Source organism: Phoca vitulina, unplaced genomic scaffold (genome assembly GCF_004348235.1).
Source record: "Phoca vitulina isolate PV1807 unplaced genomic scaffold, GSC_HSeal_1.0 scaffold12, whole genome shotgun sequence".
Lineage (NCBI taxonomy): Eukaryota > Metazoa > Chordata > Mammalia > Carnivora > Phocidae > Phoca > Phoca vitulina.
Window position 1 is genome coordinate 5,074,479 of NW_022589715.1, and position 16,098 is coordinate 5,090,576.

Sequence of the window (16,098 nt, forward strand, 5' to 3'; positions counted from 1 at the left end):
AGTGCCCTTAGGCAATCAATTTTTAAAAAAAAAACTAAGAATGAGGTTTGCATTAATTCCTATTAAATGCATCTTGGGGCTTTAAGACAGTGTTCCGGTCCATGGAAGCTATGTTACTCTTGCTGACCCTCAGGGCCAGAATCAGGAGCGGGAAAACAACATGGGGATAAATATTTATTTATTTTATATTTACAACATGTATTTATTTTTATATATGTATGTATATATATAAAGTATATTTTCTTTTTTGGTCAGATAGAAATTTTTAAAACACACAAGTAGCACATAAATAGATTCTCGCTGCAAATGATTTAATCAGAATATAAGAATATGCAGGAAAATGGGAAGCCCATACTCCCACCCCTTCTCAGATGTGACCCCGGGAACCATGCACCTTCTGTTTACGTACATGCATATGTTTGTACGTATGTATGTATTTTTAATACAAATGAGATTGTAAATTACTGTTTGGTGACTTTTTTTTCCCACTTGGTGACCACAATAGAAGGTACAGACCTACCTCACGCTTTTGAACTATTGTATGGTATGACTATAGCATAATTCATTCCACCAACTCTTAGATGGTCATTCGTGCTGTGTCTCACTTGTTATAGACTTCACCGGAGATCCTGCACTTTTCTGTGCAATTCTATGTACACGTGCAAGTGTGTCTCCAGGAGAGATGTTTAAACCATGGGCATATGCATTTTAAAGGGTCTTGTTACCCCCCCTTTGTCTTCTGGAAAGGTGCACCAGGTTTGCATCCTCAGGAACCTGGGGTTTTATGCCGAGGAGTCTGTGCCAAAATCCTCTTCCTTCTATAAAGAACCACGCTTTCATTTAGCTTTGCAAATGTAGAAAGAGAACAAACAAAACAAAAAGCTTACTTGTCTTTCAGACCTCTTCCTTATTTTGAAGATATCTGTGTTCGGATGTCTCTTCTTGACAGATGAGGGAAATCCCCAGATTAAAGCCTGTGAAGCATCAGAGGGGGAACATTCAGGATCTCCACATCCCTGTGGAAGACATCACAGATGCCTGGGTGGGAGGGTGACCTCGCTGTGCCTTGATGTCCCCTCTGGGATAATGGCAAGTCTTTACAGGCTCCTGGGCTCAGGCCCAAGTGCCTTCTAGGCTTGTCTCATCCTCCCAAGGAGATTAAAAACAGTAAAGCCAGCACACCCCCCTTATCAGGAGTTTGGCTCCGGGGACCAGGCACTCTTGGGTGTGAGGCCCAGTGTGCCTCAGTGTATCAGCAGTGACCTCGGCCAGCTTATTGAACTCTGCTGAGCCCACGTTTCCTCCTCTGTGCAACAGAGGTAACACTATCCCCACCTCCGAGGGCACTCGTGGAGATTAAATGAGATACTGTGAGGGAACCAGTGAGCGAAGAGCGAGCTGTCGGTAAGTTAGCCCTTACTATTACTGATTGTTGTTGTTTACTACTACTACTACTACTAAACCTATACATATTTTTTCTGTTTTGGTCAGATATAAATTCTTGCTCCTTTCCATTAAGTCAGAGTCCTGTACGTGGTGCTCACAGGGATAAGGACACACGCCCTTACCCACCTGCAAGCTTCTGAAAGCCTAAGGTGACACCAGTCACCCACTCCTCGTATTCCTGAGGCAGCGCGGTGAGCAGAGCCAGCCGGGGGTCTGAATCCGGCTCGACCACCCACATCTGCGTGACTCCAGTTGCTGCAAATCCAATCAGTTCCCGGGCCCGGGTTCCGCTTCGGTAACACGGAGGTGATAGCAGGACCTAGTTCACAGGGTTCATACCAGGGGACTCACTGAGCCAACACGTGTAAGCTTTAGAACAGTGCCTGGCCCCCGGCAGGGGCTCCCACGGTGTCAGCTACGGTCCTGATTCTGTGGGGGACTGTTACGGAAGCTGCACTGGATCGCCCTATGGAAGAACCAAGCAGCACCCGCAGATCTTGGAGGAGGTTTATTTAATGCCGGCGGGCTCAGAAGAGAGTGGTCTCCAAAGTTCTGAGCCCCAAGCCCAAACAAAGGGGACAATTTATACACTTCTACTTCCGCATACTTGGCACCTTCGGCGCGTGCGCGAAGCGGGGCAGGGAGAAGAACCCGGATTGGTTTGCGCGGGAAGCAGAGCAGAGAGAAGGACCCGGAAGAGCCCCGGGGCAAGGACTGGGACTCTCTCACTGGCTCCGTGCTCCATCTTGGGACACAGATTTTCCTTATCAGAGCCGTTCACTGCTGCCTGTAGGAGGCTGCTCTTGGCAGAAGGGCTCAGCACCAATAGCCAAGCTGCATTTTCCTCCACCTCGCAGATGGCAGCCGGGCCGTACCCTTCCTCACCTCGTGTCAGCTCACCTTGGACGTGCTTCACCTCAGGACCCTAGTACAGAGGCAGTTCTTTAGGTGGGAGGATGCCATGTTCCCGAAAGATTGTGGCCAAGGCCGTGCTGGGTTCCTTCCCCTCAGCTCAGCTTGGGGCCAGTCCCACCATGGCTTTTGTGAATGCTTTGCAGCCCTTAGTAATGAGGCTCCGGGACAACACTCATGCGATTCCCTGCCAAGGACAGTTGAGAAAGCACCACTCCACGTGGTGCAAATTGGAGAGAACTCAAGCGACCTCCGGGTGATTTGTACAAATGAGACAGTGCTCTCCAGCTTCCCAGAAGCTCCGGCCTTTTTTTCTGAAAGTACAGGTGGGGCTGAAAGCACATCTAACAGCTCCGCTGGAGGGGCCGAGGCCATGCCCAGGAGCCAGAACCGGAAGGCAGGGCGGGGCGGCTCTCAGCTCCCCGTTCTTAAATGCCGCGGAGGAAATTGGCCAGAATGCTCCCCCATCCAAAATGGAAAGTTAAATTTAATAGTCCGGACTTCGGTGGTGACTAATCTCTGTTTTTCTTTTCCCCATTGCGCTGAGTCAGTCCCTGGTGGCCCGTTCATTTTAAGGGTTTGGACGCAGAAGGAAGGAGGGCTCTGGCAGTTTCTGGGCCTTGAAAGCATGGCACCCTAGTTTGTTCAGGTGTGGGTGAGGCCCCTCACCACCAGCTGTGCTCTTAGGCCCCTTGCTCTCTGTTCACTATTTCAGGGACTTCTTGATGCCCTAAGAATGTGACTGAGCCCTGAGCTCCCAGGTTCCGGCGCCACGCCACAGAGGCTTACCTGGGGCTACGTTGGGTAAAATAGAAATCTACCTCCCCAGCAAGGACTCGGGAGGGATCTGACTCCCAGAAGCCCTCATTTCTGTTCTCTTTTACTGCTGGGCTCTCAGCACCATACCTGAGGCAGACCGGAGAGGTAAAAACCCAATTATACATATCATTGAATTCAACAAGGGGTAAACACACCAACTGTGAGGGCCACGTGCGAGAGCACTGTGCCCAGCTTGGGAGGACGATCCTCCACTCTGATATAACAGTCATAAGGTCAGGGCCTGTGCTTTATGGCCCTCTATGATCTTAGGGTGCCTAACATCACAAAGCAAGTTGAGACAGAGAAAGACAAGGAGCTAATATTCCTCCCCAGTGCCAGGAACTGTTTTCTGTGCTTCACATCTACTATTTCATTGACCTCTCCTAATCATCTTCAAAGTATTGCTAATTTTAGCCTACTTTACATATAAGGTGATTAAGGTTCAGAGACAGTGAACTATTTGCCCAAAGTCACACAGGTTGCAAGAGAGGGGGTCAAGATTTGAACTCAGGTCTGTAAGCTGCAAAACTGATCCATACCCCAGCAGGAAAGACACATTAAATTTGCCTAGGATCTTGAATCTTACAACAGCCCCTCCCTCCCAACTCTATGCTGAGTTTAGACTTCTCTGGCACGATTATGGCTGCTAAGGACCTGGGCAACCCCAAGCCTCTCCACCCAACCCCATCCTGCCAGGGAAAGCTGACTCCCTCGAATGGGCCAGGACCCCAGCAGGCAAAACCATCTTGGTTCCAGTGAGGGGTGCGATTCAAACCCCGTCTCTCCCCTCCCAGCAGAGCCTCTCCCTGGTATCTACCCTACACAATTTAATCTCTGTAATTTACAGTCTGGTCTTGGGAGAGCTTAGAAATTTTTCCTTTAAAACAGTGGCTGGAACATGCCAAGAGCTGGAATGAGAATTCCACATGGGCTTCATGACTAGATCTGCTACACTCAAATCCATTACATTGAAATTACTATAAAATTCACACAATTCCAAATCTCCAGAAATGATGGTTTTATTTAGAATAAGTGAGCAAAGGGATGATTTCATAGACCCCAATGCCAAAATACTAGCTCAGTGCTTCTCAAATGTTTTGTTTTCAGGACATCTTTATACTCCAAAAGATTACTATTGAAGCCAAAGAGCTATTGTTCAATCTAAGTTACATCTACCAATATTTACAATTTTAGAAAGGAAAATGCACAAAATTCAAAATATTTATTCATTGGACAAGAATAAACCTAATACATTTATGTTAACCTAAATAACATGTTTTTAGGGAAAATAACTATATTTTCCAAAATCAAAAATATTAGCAAGAGTGGCATCGTTTTACATTCTTACAAATCACCTTAATTTCTGACTTAACAGAAGACAGATGAATACTCATATCTGATTCTGCATTCAGTCTGTCCTGATCGCAAACATCATGCATGAAAGGCCCCTGGAAAGGTGAGAGAAAGAGAGGGAGAAAGGCGAAGAATAGCCTATGACCAGTCTGAAACTTGGGGATCCCTTGGCAGGGTCTTGGGGACCACCCACCCTCTCAAGGAGTCCCTAGACCACACTTTGGGAACCGCTGTCTAAGCTTAAAAGGTGATTTTTTTCTTTGGACTGTCTCTCCATCCAAGCAATATCTATTTTTTTTTTTTTAAAGATTTTATTTATTTATTTGACAGAGAGAGACACAGTGAGAGAGGGAACACAAGCAGGGGGAGTGGGAGAAGGAGAAGCAGGCTTCCCGCTGAGCAGGGAGCCCGATGTGGGGCTCGATCCCAGGACCCTGGGATCATGACCTGAGCCGAAGGCAGACGCTTAACGACTGAGCCACCCAGGCGCCCCTATCTAAGCAATATCTAAGGGGCTGTAGTCTTGATATAGGAAGTTGGTGGGAGTGGGGGTCAATTTCAGGGGAGTGATGGCCCAGCTATTGGTTTGAGGAGGAAAACCTTGGAGACACGTGTGGACACATTCAAACTGTGTGGCAGCCCGGCTGGGCTACCCAGAAGGACCATCCACAGGTGTCTGGCTGGGACGATGCATCTTAAGTCCCAAGTAGGGCCAGGAAGAAGAGGCAGGCTGGTAGCCCGAGCTCTGCTGCCAGAGCCCAGGCGATGTCTGAATCGGGGGGCTGGGAGAGCGCAGGGGAAGAGGTGGAGGGTGAGGGGTCCTGCTCGGGTGTGGGCCCAGGACGGCATCTGAGCCACAGCCTGAAACGCAGCAGCTCTTCAGATAGCAGCTCTGCCAATCATAACGATGACAACAAAAAGAATATACAGCCGATAACGTAGAACTACCATTTACTGAGCACTTGGAGCCAGGCAGTGTGCCAAGCACTTGACAGAAATCCTTTCATTAATCTCTCACAACCAACCCTTTGAGGTAACTATTAACCACAATCCCTTTTCTACGGACAAGCAAAGCAAGGCGGAAGCGATTAGAGTTATCAAGGTTGCACAGCTCCCTGTGGCGGCTGAGCCAAAATTTGAATTCAGGTCTACCAGACCAAAAACTCTCTGCCAGCTCCCAGCCACACCAAGTGGGCAAACTCCTGATGGAGAAAAACTCAAGTTTGAGGGCAGGAAGCCTGAATGTTACTGCTTCCCATGGGATGAAGCGTGGGGACAGAGTCGACCCCCTTTGCAGCTCCAAGCATCCTCTCGGGGGCTTCGGAGCTGAATTGTATGGGGGTCATCAGAGACTGAGGACAGTGAGGAGCCAAGGTGACAGCTCTGGGTGTACGGCCCCTGGCTTTCAGGAGCCCCCCAATGACCCTCCCCACCCGACTCTGCCCCCGCCAGCCCCCTTACCATCGTTTGCCACCAGCGGGGCAAGTGTGGGAATTGGCACGCCCCCCCACCCCAAGCCTCCTCCCTGAAGGTCTATAAGAACTACACCCCTTCAAAGCCTTGCCTTGGGGTCCTTCCGAGCCCCATTCCCCAGCAGACTGCCTGGCACAAAGCCACCTCCACAGCCCGCCCCTTCTGAGCTCAGGCTCCCAGAGGTGCAAACTTCTCATAAACAAGCGCTAGGGGCCATTCCCTGAAAAAATAAACAGGGAGATGGTGTGAGAATTCTCTTCCAAGGCATCCTCCCCTCTCCCTAACCAGAGGCTCCGGGGAGTTCAGCTTTGCACGAACTTTTAATTTGCGTGCAGACAAGCACAAAAGGCCCAACCGGATATACCTGTTATTTCCCAATGACCTGAGAGTCCGAAGTTTATGTTAAGCCTTGGGTTATGGCTCAGCTTGCACGCAAGGCTCCAGGACTCCTGCAGGCAACTGAGAGGTGGCGGTGGGGAGGACAGAGGAGCGGCACTGAAGTGACAGCACATAATTTAATTCCCCCTAAGCTTTCCAAGCATGCAGACTGTTCCTTTTTTGTCAGCCTATAACCTAAGTGATTTGTTCTACTCAGGCAAGAAATGTCTAATTTAAACCATATTGCAGCGAAACCTTAGTAAAGAGAGCTCCCTGCAGCTTGGAGTGTGTGTGGTTAGGCTGCGTGGCAGCTGAGGCGAAGCAGGCTCCCCACAGCCCCTGGGTTTCCTACCCAGGTCGTGACTGGCAAAACAGGCATTCTCGGGCTCTCATCACCACGCTCACTCGGCCTTCTCGTGCTTCATCCCTCGTGAATGGGTTTAATTTTAGTAAGAATGTTTCTAGGAAAGCGTGGGCTCATCGTGCCCTGTGTCCCGGGTTAGAGTTCCACGTGAGCCCCCGGTGGCTGTGGGACTCGGGGCAAACCTCTTAAACTCCAGCCATCATTTTTCTTCCCTGAAACATAGCCAGGAGCGGTGCAGATGAGACATTCTAGTGGCAAGTAACCTGGTTTACTTGTTTAGGAGGGAAGAAATCTGTGCCCCAAACCTGGCTTTGCCCCTAACCTGCCAGGGATTTGAGACAAGAAATTTTCTCTGGGCATCAATTTCCTCATCTGTAAAGTAAGTGACTTGGATGAGGTGGTCTTTAAAGTTCTTTCAGCTCTAAAAGATAACGTATGCCCTAAATCGCTTCCAGTTTGACAAAATAATAATAGTAGTAGCTATTATTACTATAACATTATTATTATTATTATTATTATTATTATTATCTGCGAGTCCCTTCTGTAATTCCAAAGAATTCACGAGCCAGGGAAATCTTCTTTTAAAGTTTTCAAAAACTACTTTTATATGCCTTACTTCCACGAAACAAGGAGGATACTAGCCCCCGACCCCTCCATGGCGAGATCTGATGTGAAAGTTCTAGTCCAACTCCTTCCTGTCAAATTATTGAATTTCCCCTGTAAGCTTGCCAGACAGCTAAAAATGGTCTCTAAACACAGCCTACATTTCAAGGCTGTTCCCTCAGCTAAAAATGCCCCCTCCCTTTCTCTGCTGTGAAAAGCCTCATTCCCCTTTTGCTGTCCTCCCCATTATGGAAGGAATTGTTTTCTCCTCTGAATCCCTTGAGCACTTTGCACTATTATTCCATTGACTTCATTCTATCATGTTATTTTTGGTTTCATACCCAATCTATCTCTGCTTAACTAGACCCTCAGGACCTGGGGAGAGGGGACTGGGTCATCTGTACAGCTCAGCCTCACTGCTCCCCTCCTTCCCCCTCCCTCCCCCAGCACCTGGTATATATTCCGTGATCGTAAAAGAATTAAACTGTTGAGCCCTGTGGATTTTATCACAATGGGATAAGAATGCTCCAAGGGTTAGAAGTTCACAAGCCTGGGCTGAGCAGCACTGATTCCCCACCACTGATTAGGCTGGTGAACCGAAGGAGGCTGTGGGCTTGGGGGGGCTGGTTGGGATCCCAGGAGCATGTGTTGTGGGGCCCAGGAGAGAGCTGGCTTTTTAGTGGTGGGCAAAAGTTGGTCTGGCCTCACTTGATAGGAGGGGCTGCATATTCCCTCTCTTTAGCCAGCTTTAGAACCAGCTGGTCGACCCTCCTGTCAGAATGTTTTGTAAATAGCACCCAACTTGGATTACATGGGAGCTTTTCTGAAATTTAAAGAATAATTGCTATTCAGTTTTACTTGCCCCAGGCTTTTCTTTTTTCCAGCATATGGTAACTCTCTTAGGAGTGTTTCCATTTGCCCCAGTCTTTCTCCAAGGTGGACCCTTGCATGCACTGGCACCTTCCTTGCCTTTAGTGTGAAGTCATGTTTGGAGGCTTCAAGCCCTGTGGGGTCTTCTCATTTTAAAATAAGCAAGGACTTAAAAAATTTTTTTTTCTAAATGAACAAGGATTTGAAGTTAACCTAATTAAGAAAAGCTTAGACGAAGTGCTTTTAAACACCGTGGTAGAGAGATAAGAAGAGCTGTGCTATTGGAAAGGTGATTTTACATTCAGCAAAGCTTTTTACAATGAAAATGAACAAACAGAAAAATTTTGTAATGAAGTGTGGCAACCCCCCAGAAAGTTCTGAAATCCGCCCTTGATTGTTGCCCTCTCGTGGGAGAAGGAATCATGGGTGCTGCAAACTTCGAACAATTTCTTCAGAAAAGGATCCGTTTAATTGAAAAGCTGAATGTCTCGGTAAAAATAGTCTAAGTATTGAAAGAATTAAGAGCTAAAATAATTGTGTCCTTGGAGGTACATTTTCCTTAAAATATGTGAATTATCTCACCAAAGACATCTGAAGAAGAATCTGTGTGGTTGTTGCATGCAGGTCACTAAGGGCAAAGGAAATTGGGGATTTCATTTCACCCGGGCTGAAGAAAAGCCAGAGGAGGAATAGAGGTCATTTCTGGTGATGGGGAGAGCACTGGGTTGGGAATTCAATGGATGGTAGGTTAGCATCCTTTTGCTTTAATAATTGGGATAAACATGACAGATACAACTTTACAAAACATTCCCAGATAGTGAGAGAGCCAGGGAAGGCTGAGACAATTTACATGAATGCTTGGGAAGCAAAGCAGCTAAAACCTATTTGCTAGCAAAGGGCAGATGGGGGAGCAACATTCCAGAAATGGAGGGGAAATGAATGAAATCTCAGGTCCCAGAGGGGAGAAGCAAGGCCTGGAATGCTGGCTCAGAAGAAAAGGAAGGGTCGGGGGTTTTATTTTTTAAGATGATGTCTCAGCAGTGAGAGTGAACGTGGTGCAGGTGGCTTTCAAAGATGAGGAGGGGGGTGAGACAGGTAGCTGTGGCCTGTGGCAGATAGGCAGGGGGACCTGGGAGAGGAAAGAGGGCTCCTGAACAGCATCTGGCAGCTTGGGTGGAAGGACTGACAGCCTTGAGGTCCATAGACCGAGTGGAGAAATGGAAGGGCAACAGGAACGACTTTGGGCAGGGGGGGGGGGGGAGGCAGCAGGGGGGGGAGGGGGTTCTCCTTTCTGAATCTGAGGAGGGGACTTCACGCTGAGGAGAGCCACGCAGGAGGGACGGGAAAGCCACCAGCAATGCCAGGAAGGCGTGTGGTATCGGACCTGACCTCCAGCAACAATTTCTGCAAAGATGGTGACACCACAAGCCTGTGTCCCTTCACCTCTGCCCTAAAAGTGCCATTAGCTGAATGTCTGTTTTATCAACACTATGTGAAATTGGCTTTATTTGTGGAATTCTGCTAGACAACTTGCCGTCATGGGAGGGCACATGTGACCCAAGGAGAAGCAGGCCCTTCTCTGAGGCCCCAGGACCCTGGAGGCAATTCTTTGGGTTTCAAAACTTTTCTTGGAGATTTTGAGAATAGTGAAATGGGAGAGAGTGTTTACCTTAGAGTAATGTCAGGGAGCAACAATTCCTGTCTGCTCCAAGGTTCTTCTGGCTGGACCAAGAATCAAGTTGACATGAGACAGATTTATAGGAGAAAATTAAATTTCATAGTGTACTAATGGGGAATCCACACAGACGTGGAAATTTCAAAGACAGGCAGGCAAAATGAGATATCTATGTCCTCCTGAACGAAGGAGAAGGGGTAGGAGTCTGGGACTTTGAAGGGAAGAAATGCAATTCACAGGGCAGTAAGAAAAAGAGCAGATGTTTGGTGATTAGATGTTTGCCCTGCTCTACAGATGGGTCATTCAGAAAAAATTTCTCTCTGGTAATAACCATTCTTCTGGGAAAGATTTCCAATTTAGATTCCTCTGTGTGGTTAAATTTCCAATTTAGATTCCTCTGTGTGGTTAAAGGAGGGGCAAAGAGTTTCTCTCAACCCACAGGGTCTCAATTGCTTTCAGGTCAAGATAATCTTCAGGCCAAAGTGGCCCATCTTGGGGAGGCCTGTCTTTGGCCCCTTCAGTTCCATCATCTGAAACTTCCCGAAGTTTCACACGTTAAAACTTGAGCTGGTAGATTGTTTTGTCTCACTGAACCACTCTCCTTGGTCTTGACAATAGGTCAGTTTAGTTAAACTCACCTCAGGAGGTGGTGATGCAGGTATGCTCTGCAAGTTTGCCTATGGTCCCAGTAATCAGGTATTAAAGAAGAGGCCTATCTATGGAAACAAAAGAAAAGCAGTGGCTAATGATTAGATCAAGTTATACACCAGTCTCTGAGTTCTGAGGGTAGCCGGTTGAGAAGACTTCTAGGTGTCAGACTTAAAGCCTCTTTAGATAGAGTGAGGGCAGGCCGTGGCAATCGGACAGATTTTCTTGGTTTGTCACTAAATGTCTCTGGTGATCCTTTGAGTGGCCATAGAGCAAGAGGCACAAAGATCATCTACACATGAGCTACTGTGGCGATTTCTCTGAAATTTACATCACATCGTTTATATTAAGTTTGCAAGCCCTAAAAAAGGGAAGTTTTAGTTCTCAAATGATTCCAACTCAGAAAGATCGGAGAACATTCAAAAATGTTAGTTTGGAGAGCTGGAGCCAGGCTTTGGAGGACACTAGAAGAAATCAGGATTTAGTTCAGCGTATAATGAATAGTTGTTAAAATCTAGTATTTACAAAGGTGTGTTATGGAAACATATTCTCTCTATAATCACCCTCATTTTTACCGAAGGTAGCCAAATTAACACTAATTTATTTGCAAAATAAGTCTCATTTCAAAACAAAACAAAAACAAACACCGCCCCACCCCAAACTTGGCCTGATTATTTACATAAATGCAGCAATAGTGGTTGACCATATAGGCTTTTTAAACTCTGCTTTGCTGGAACTTTTCATAAGGAATCCCTAGAATGAACTTTTAATAACCTCTTGAGGTCAGAAGCCAAGCCAAATACTTGCCATCTGATTTCATCTGCAATACTTATAGATTTGGGTGAATTCCTCTCTTCTCAAGGTTCCAAAATATCTTGAGCTCCCTGCACCTATCAGAAGTGACCTTCTTTACTCACCTGGTAAGACTGCTGGGAACTCTGTGAGCAAGGCACCATGCTGATGTTTCCAAGGGGCCTTATCGGCTCCATAAAGTCAGCCTTAGTTCCTTAAAGCTGTCTGTTTATATCTGAGACTATGCATGTCTCTCTCAAATATGACATGGCTGCCAAAGCCTTGGTGACATAACCAAGATTTCCAATTGTGTCCTGTCATAAAGAGAACAGATTCTTTATTGAACTTAGGCAAATAAATACATTGACGTAAAAATATAAGACTACTCATTGAGAGTTTCTGAATTCTGGCGGGTAGGGAGAAAAGATAAACGTTTCAATTTAGTCACGAAGGTATATTTTATCAAATTGCTGTCAGTTAGCCTAAGAGAAAAAGTTTTCTTCAATCTGGAAAAAAAAACAGTATTTTTTTAAAGGCAGCAATGTTTCAAACAAAAAGTCATAAAAATTATAATTATCCTCCTTAGTTTATTGAGGTCCCATGTGATTATTAACTCTTGTTCTGCTTGAATCCAGTTTTTTCACTAGTTCTGGATTTTTTTTTTTTTTTTTACCTAGTTCAGTTTTATGGTCTTGAGGTTATCAGAAACCTGTACTGAGTTCTTTCCATGCACCTCCCTGAAGATAAAGCACATTTGCAAGAAGCTTTTATAAAAAGCATCTGAGTAAAAGTATAACTGTCGGGAAATAATAAAAGACTTAAAAATGGCCACAGTTAAAGATCTGATTAGAGTTCATCACAATGCAATTGACAAGGAAATTTGGTTAGTTTTATGACCCACAACAGGTCAAGATAATAACATACCAGGACATCAGATTTCTAGGCATTTCACATAGTTTTTAGAACACTGATTTAAAACACACACACAGACTGATTTTAATAATATATCTACATAAATGTCATCTAAGCGGCTTTACTATCACTTACTAGACAATGCTTCCCATGTAATTTAACACACCAAATAAACCTAATTATCTTAATTTCTCAAAAACTTGTTTTTAAAGAGTTCCAGGGGCCCCCTGGAAAGGTTCAGTTAGATTGTGGTCAAAAACCTCCTTTTAGAATTTGATTTTTGGAAATATGTCAAAAAATATCCATCAAAATTGATTAAATACGATCACAAATCCCTATGAAACAATATCAAATGATCCATGTAAACAAAATGACAATAAGAGATTTCAAACAGGTTACATAGCTGTGAACAAAATTTAGCTCTTAATAAATACTAAGACTCGGTTTTCTTAAGTAATCAAAGAGCTGATAAATTTAGGAGATTAGTTTGGCAATACAGATCATTGTTTTTTAGGCAGATAACTTAAAAAGATAAAGAAAACTTTTGTTTACAGTTTCTCTTTAAGCGCAGACCCATAGTTTAAGGAAATTCTGTCCTTTTCACAGAGAGAAAACAAAATTTTAATTTTGCCTCAGTGTTTATTTACTTCAATTTATCTTAATCTTACCCAGTACTGACCATGCACAAAAGTTTTTTCCAAAGATTCTTTTTCCATAAACCTTCTGCAACTTTCTTTTTTACATTCAGATTTTGTCCTATGTTTTCCCTCTTTAAATAACTAGTCTCACTTTAGGACAAAATTATTTTCTTTTCCTTCAACAAAGATGGGTTGTTGGTTTTTTTTCTTACCGAAAACACGTATCTTACCTTCCTTGCATACAGAATTATCTCCCTTAGCTCCAGTAGTCTTAATTACATTTATCAGAATTCTTCATGCTTAGAAACCTTAATTTTTAGTGAAAACCAAATAGTAAGAAATTGTGCATTGTCTCCTCTACCAGAATTTTTCAGATTGGCAAATTTATGAATATATTTCATAAATTTCAAGAATATGCACTTTTTCATAATATAATCTGTTGATAAAGAATAAAACATGTTTACAAACAGACCCAAATTTATCTTGAGTTTCTCTGTAATAAGACAAAAGTAGGTAAGTTATTTTCAGTATTTAATGTTCATTATTTGATCTCATTTGAAATGATCAGGATAATCAATGAATTTAAATTTACTCTCCATTTAACTTAGCAACATTTTAAAGTTCTAGGTTACCAAAGATTTCAGAAGCTATTTAAGAGTTTGCCTACAAACTTTTTTATCTTACACCTACTTAATTCACTGGCTCCTAACAATTATGCTTAGACTACCCACAAAACTTCATGAGGCATTAGACAAAGTCAGCCAGTATTCTAAGGGTTTTTTTTCCTGACAAATTTGGCAAGAGAGTTAACATGTACTTCTCTGACTTTTAGTAAACACAAGCAGAATGAAAGTTTTATATTTAATGCTGATAATTCTAAAGATATGTCTATTTTAATTAAACCAGCAACCTTAAATTAGCTTTCGTTTCAGACATTTTCCCAAATCACATGAACTTGGAAAACACTTGGGTTAGTTTCTAGCTTTCTGAGTTTTAGAATGCCCAATCCTTACAAGTGTTTGCCTTCAAACCAGCTAAAATAGACCTCTTTTACAATTAATTTTAGCAGTACCATCCGGAGATAGAGAAAATATTTCACATTTACAATATACAACACACAAAAATACAAAGACAAGATGCAAACAAAATCTTTTACAGCTTTTGCTTTTTTACTAATATTTGCGGAGAGGACATTATAGGCCCAGTTTCCAAATATTTCCCTCACCCCGTGAAAAACTCCTCCCTGAAGTTTGCATTTCAAAGACTGGCTCTTAGGTTCTAGAGAAGGAAGGGGGGTGGAGGTAGTTTACATCACAAAGACAGAAAGTACCCAAGTTTTTTTTTCCAAAGTGGATATTGGGAGCATATCTGCCTATCCTCAGATGTGCTAGTTTGGACATTAGAGCCTTTTGAGCAGTTTGGATTTTAAAAGGGCCTCTTCCCCACACCCCCCGCCCCCTTCTTTCCTTCAATCTCAGGAGACTGTGGGCTGTGTTTATATTTCAAAGACATGATAAGATTTATAATTTCAAGGGACAGAGAAAGAATGTAAAAAAAAAATTTTTCCCCCTAGAGTTTCAGGATAATTGTTATTTAAAATTTACTTTTTTTTTTTTTTTTAAAGTACAGGACAATTTTGTTTCAGTATCCTGATATTTTATAACATCCACAAACATTTTGAGAAGACTAGGTGAGTTTTGGAGATTGGTAAAGATAGGTGGGCTTTGACTTGTTTCTAAATCGCATTTCGGTTTTGTAGAGATTTGTAAAATAAAGACAGTTGCCCCTAAGTCCCCAAAGATCAAAAAATTACAGCCTGAATATCAAAGGACTGGCCCACCTTTTATTTTTTTATTATTTAAAAAATTTTTTTAAAGATTTTATTTATTTATTTGACGGAGAGAGACACAGAGAGAGAGGGAACACAAGCAGGGGGAGTGGGAGAGGGAGAACAGGCCCCCCGCTGAGCAGGGAGCCTGATGTGGGGCTCGATCCCAGGACCCTGGGATCATGACCTGAGCCGAAGGCAGATGCTTAACGACTGAGCCACCCAGACGCCCCCTGGCCCACCTTTTAAGCTAAATTTGCTTCTTTTTATCAGGGAGATTTTTAACTAAAATGGGAACCAAAAGATTTTTGCCTATATAGTCAATATAAAGCATTTTAATAAAAAGCCTTTTTCCTGGGTATGCACCTAACCTTGACTTCTATTAGCCCTGATTATTAGTCTTTTGCAGATCATTTGTAGGAGGGCCTCTGAGAAATTCTGGTCGTTTGTTTCCTCTGTGAAGGGAAGGTTGTGTAATATAGTCAAATATTCTTTGTAATTTCTCTCTAAATTTGGTAGTATCTTCTAGATACTAGAGGTAAAAGGGCTTCCCGGTTTAAAAAATCTGCTGCTGTCCAGGAGACATGAATTCTTTTGTGATAAGCAGTCTAGGATACACCCGCAAAGCACATTGTGTAGGAAGGCCTGAAGCAGGCAGAGGCTGATGATGGAGCCCTGGGAGGGAGGAACAAAGGGAGCCTTATAGTCAGGCTCAAGGGCTTTTGTTAAATTCCTTTTCTGGCTTTCAGCACTTACAGGAGCAACCTTTATACTTAGAACCTAGAGATTAGGCCAGAGTGCTCTCCGCAAATCTTATAGGGAAAGGGAAGTTAAAATAGGCAGATGTGCCTGGATTTTAAGAAGGGGAGTTTACGTTGGATATGGACATTTATTTTTAAGTCTTAAGTCTAATTTCTGTTTGTTTGTTTTTTTATTTTGTCAAAGGAGTCCCTAAGACTAGTCATTATACTAATAAGACAGTTGGAGCTCTTCATTTTATATATTTATATATGTATAAATTTATATATATATAATTTAACTTATATATTTATTTTATATATTACATATTTAATTTACATATTATAATAATTTATAAATAAATTATATATTTATATATATTTCATATCTATATAATATATATATAATTTAAATATAACCAATTTAAAGGATCCATTTTCTGGTCATTGGTGAGTAGGATCTATTAACAGCAACCCTAACCAATAAGCCTAATGGCTTAACTGAGGATGCAAGAGGTGTCCAGAGAGAACATAGAGGATGCAGCCCCCATGACCCAAAAGTTTACTCCTGAAAGTAGTCTAAGAAAGCAAAAGCTTTCACTGCAGAGGCGGTAAGCATGGTGTAGTAAAAACAGTGTCTCCAGTCTCCC